The following is a 5,717-nucleotide window of genomic DNA, read 5'->3' on the forward strand; positions in this document are numbered from 1 at the left end:
TTGATTCGACCCCCCTTCGATCCGGTTGCTTTGACTCTGTAGATTACTTTAAAAGACGAGTCTTTTGGAGCGATGTGTCCACAGTTAATTAAATGCTCCTGTATCGAACTAGTTATCTTTTTGTATTCTCCTTTTAAGAGCCAAGCGAATGTACAGCTTAAGTAAATGATTTCGTTCGAAAAAAAATTTTCTTCGCTGAATTCTCTTTTTCTTATTCACTGTCTTGTTTCTCAAAATATTTAAGGACACCAAGAATTTATATTTAAACTCGAAATTTATCCTACAAAGGATGTTTAATAATGTGGTTTTCTGAGACTAGGATGCCATGATTAAATGGAAGTATAAGTTTAAGGAGAAAGTATTCATCAAATAATGCTTTATTAACATTTCCCATGTATTATTTACAGAGTTTTGTAGTCGATATTTTACGATTCAATTTGTCTTTGAATTATTTCCTAAATATTTAATGAAATTTCTCGGGATGAAATGTATTCATTAACTCTATATTAAAGTTGGTGAACATTCTTAATCATTCGGTTTAGGATTAAGTTTTAAACGTTGTCACGAAAGTAGTCAGTAAACGCTATATTTCATGTAAAAAATAAAACAATTCCCAAGAGTATAGTCAACTTAACTCACGTTTATTTTATCTATATTTCTCTAAAACATTTCTGTTTCTTGGAAGTCAATAATAAAATTATTCTGAAAATAGATAAACTACAATTGATCGTAATTGAACTTCATTTATATAAATTAGAATACAAGAATTATCATAACTCTTGAGGTGTCTAGGAAATGGACTATTAATAATTAGTGGGCTGATTGTGGAGATCAGATCGACTGTAGAATCTTTTTCAAAATGCACAAACTTCAGCTTCAGAAACATTAAAAACGAAGAAATTTTAGACGTCTATATGGTTCAAATTCGAGACTGCTTAGTGGTGCAGGCTCACTTTCTCATAAGGGGTCCGTACGAAAACCTTTAGCTTTCAGATGGTGTGTATTACTGTCAGACAACTCGGTCAATACTCTGTTGCGCATATTTTTAATATCACTCAGTTTACGATATACTGCGACAACCACTCCATATCACTGATAATACGTAGTCCGTGATGTGGTTAAACTCCATCAGCTAAGACTTCTTGTCTCACCACTCAGTATTCATCTCAAAGTTAACCGCTAATAAGGACATTATTATTGTCTGATTAGTTGGTTGTAAAACCATATTCCAAATCAGCTCCACTCAAAGACGAAACAGCTAGTTTTTGATGGTGTACCGCCAAACGGTAGTCCGTGCTGAAGCCCGGCTCAGAATTATTATTACGTGAATAAATAAATAATACATTCATTCATTTTGTTTGTCCACTACTCCATAATACTGCCAGAATACTGACTTAGAAATAAACAAACAGTAATAGTAGGAAAATTAAACCTTTATAATGGTTACAAGCTATTAATTGTAAGGTAAAATTCAAACTAAGTAAATATTAGAGATTTTAAAATTAATCTATATATATGTAAACATTCAAAGAATACTTGGATAAATGTTCAAGCTAGTTTGTCAAATAAACAAGTTTGCTAACTGAATTAACCTGTTATCTGTTCCTTCATACACTGATATTCTATGTCTTTCCAAAACTTTGTATTTGATTAAAAGGTTATTTCTGCTAATATTACGAAGATGTATGTATTTTCTTGATATAATGTAGGTTATTACTCGTGGTTGTATGACAAAATGTAACTAGAATACGTCCACATCAAATATTCTATCCCTGATACAAAAAAGTGCGAAAAAATCTCTGATATTCAGCTTACACACATCCTTATGATTAACACAATAAAGTCACTGGTCTCGAGCTGGTGACTCAAATCTATTCAATCTTTGAATAGCCATTGTACAAATGATGGATTCGATGGAAACTTTCTGTTCAGATTAGACTAGCATAATTCCAGTCACTGTATAAACGAGATTACATTATTCAGTATACAACAGTTTGATTTCAGTATTGCAATCCATAGATATTTGCAACCAATTTGTTGAATGGAGAGGAGAGTTTTGTTGATTAGGTGTTCTTTTATTACTAAATCAAAAGAATATTAATGACTATATTTCATTAAACAATATTGAATAGAATGGTCTAATCAATGAGAATAATATTTGTTGATGAATGAATAGAATTGCTTTATTCATTTGTTAATTCGATTCTTTTCAGTGAAATATATACATACCTTTATTTATTTGTTTGCCACAATTTAAATAAAATAACATACACATTCATTTGGTGTTAAAGATTCATTATATGAATTTGACTGATAGAATACTTAGATGAAGCATGGACAATATACGGTGGTGTGGTTACTGCTCATTCCAATTTTGTCAGTTAATTGTTGATGCATTCTTTCATGTATATTTACTTCAAAAAGTGAGCGAATGATATTTCAATGTATATTTTAATAAATATTTGCTAAACCTACTGTTTCAAGCTGCTCATTAAGCAGTTGTTTCCGTTCCACTTATAGCTTGCACTGAGTGTATAAATTAACCAAAAGGATAAATTTTAGATGTCTTGATGATGTACTGATGACGCGTAAAATGAATTTGAAGCTGGTAAATTGTCAGGTGATGTAAAAAATTTAACCACTATTACTGAATATACGGTAGCAAAAAAAACATGGTACAACTGTCAAGTTTGTCAGGGCTTTGACCGTTGCTATTATTCATAGTATGTTTCTATACGTGATCTTCCATGAGTCAAATAATTTTGTAGAATAGTTTTGATGATATTCAAGCACAACGTATTACTGGATACGATTTGTAGTGGCGACAAAAGTTCATAAATCTTATTAAAATGATTCAGTCATCAAACTCATCTGTTTTGGTTAAGCGTTTTAAAAGGTGCTTCGGAAGTTTGATAGAATAAACTCGCTGAGCCAAACTGATAGAACAGTATAATGTTGGTTTGAAGACCTAGAGAAACAAACATTAAGAGAGGTTGAAAGATATTGCTTATACTCTAATTAGTTTCCTTCACTATTTACAAGGTTGTTTATCTCTCTCTCTCTCTCTCTCTTTATATATATATATATATATATATATAAGCTAACAGACAGCTACTTCATTCACTGAGATTTCTGTGTGACGTGAGATTAACACAAACTACATTCTGTGATTTCAACTATACGGCTAAAATCTCACGGATTCACAAAGAGAAAACACTTGTATCCCTGAATAGTAAAATCAAACACTTCCATATATACCATTAATACTGATTTCCTTACCTTCTCATTTTACCAGGCATTTCGGTAGTTTTGATTGGAACGTCGTCCGTATGAAGTGAGATCTACAGCCTTAGCGATCAATGTTAATTTAATAGCTGACTATTGTTCATCAATTTTGTTCTTTACTTAGCTTATAAACAATACTGAAACTTTGTGAATCATTAAAAAAATCATAACCAGAAACTAGGACTAACTAGTTTTTCTATGATACAGATAAAGAAGAATACTGGTGATGTCAAATATGTCAAGTCGACATTTCTAAGAAAAATATAAACAGTTGAGTATACTGTTACTAATATGAAAAAACAAAAATGGAAGAAATTCCTAATTTAATTATTTGCATACACAATAATAAACTAATTACTAAAATTTATGTATTCAAATAAGTAGTTTATTAGGGTTTTCGTATTTTAAAGATGATTTGAATCAGATATAAAAATCAGCTGAAGAAGTATGAATGGCATAGGGCTTTGAATTTGAATAGCAGTTTTCTCCTAATTTATAATTCTAATAGTGCCAAACAGTTATGAATTAAAACCAGTATCCGGCAACAATTGTTTGTGCAACCTTTTATCAAAATTCGATCAGATGATTTCCACTATTAAGTGAGAATTGTATTTATACAAATAATGACATTCTATGCAGTATTCATGTTTACAGATGCCTTAAGAACTTAGTAAAATTTCAATTTCGAAAAATATTTCTAGGGTAAGTCTGATAAGGCATTAAATATCATAAACTATCACATGAAAGACAAGTATAGGTGTGGTATTATGAGCATGTGAATTACCCCCTTACCTGTTACTACTCACGAGATGCTGACTCTCTAGTAGAAATATGAACGAACAATGGACATTAATATTCACCTTTCGGTAATGAAGACTACCACGTAGTCTTCGTTTTTCTTTGCTTAAGTTGCTGGACAAGAGTTAACAAGTGAGTAGTGACCGCATTGGACAGCAGAATACAGCAATATCAAGTGTTAGCAATTTATCAATTAACTCTTTCAACCAAGATACTCAAGAAACAAGCTGACCTTAAAATTATCATTACATCAAATAAATGTTTAATACCAGTGAACCAACTTGATAAAACTTCACAAGAAATTGTACATACAGTACAACGCAGTATAGTTATGTACTTTTTGTACTTTTTGATGATGATTGTGATAGTTCTCCAAGTTTCAGCTCCGTACAGTAGGACTGTCTTGATGTTCGCATAGTAAAGCCATACACTGAGAAATTCACCCTCTACCTTAATTACCCGTTATTCTTTACGGAAAATAAAGATTTGACTGGATATTTTATTGAATAAGTTGGTAATGATCATTGTTAGACAGATCCAAAGATTCTTCGGAAAAGTACAAAGGGGCGCAGAAAACGCTGGGGAACATTTTATCCAAACAATATTGAAGAGAAGCTTTCCAGAAATATTAAGAAAATGAAGATTCACGGGTCACGTTTCTGACTGGATAATTACCCATGCTACTATTAAATATAATGTGATTCCAGAAGCTTCCAGAAACCCAGAGCTAACTGAAATACTCGTGTTTTTTGTACATAGACTAACCTTGGAGTACAGCCTTGTTTTCATACTTCACGCCTTTTTTCTTGTATTCAACTTGATGTGTATATTTAGTCTGGAGTTATTAGAAGCGTCTAGGAAATAGATTCGAGCGTTCCATGGGAAGATTTGTCAATCATCTTTACTCTTTATTTTACGACTTACTAGTACACTTGGTAGGATGAAGCAAAGTGGCTATGATGGTAAGATAAAATAGATTTTTGAACTATACATTACTCAAAGATATTTTGTTATGATATATGATGAGCGAACCTGTTATTATATAAAAAGTAGAAAATCTAACAACCACCTGAAAAAATAGAGAATTACATCAACCTTTATGATATTATTATGTTTACCAGTGCACAAAAACGGTAAAGAATATATATAGGTTAAAACGATTCAACTAATATATAATAGCAAAAACGGTCATATTTCATAGTTGCTTTCTATATTCTCTTATAGTTCACGAGTAACACTGTAGTAGATCAAAGTGGTTTAAATTCTTAGGAATGACTAAAAATACTGAGATGTCATTATGAAGTACCATTCGTAAGTGAATCATTATACAAGTATCGTAACAGAAAATTGCATCTGTCTAATGTCTTCAGAAATCTTGTGATTTACTAGTTTATTTACTGATATTTTAATACAACAAAAGATTAATAACGAAAGGTCAACTTAATACTTGAATCACTATTCAATTAACTGAATCATGTAAGTATTTGGTAGTTCGTTAGGTTGACAATTCATTGGAAACAGTAATCAATAATTATGAATACATTGTAAGACTCATAAGCAAGTACCTGTAGACTTTGTGCTCATGAAATCATTCCAAGTAATCGATTATTTTTTTCTACGTCTACGTAAACTAA

Source organism: Schistosoma mansoni, chromosome W (assembly GCF_000237925.1).
Source record: "Schistosoma mansoni strain Puerto Rico chromosome W, complete genome".
Classification (NCBI taxonomy): domain Eukaryota; kingdom Metazoa; phylum Platyhelminthes; class Trematoda; order Strigeidida; family Schistosomatidae; genus Schistosoma; species Schistosoma mansoni.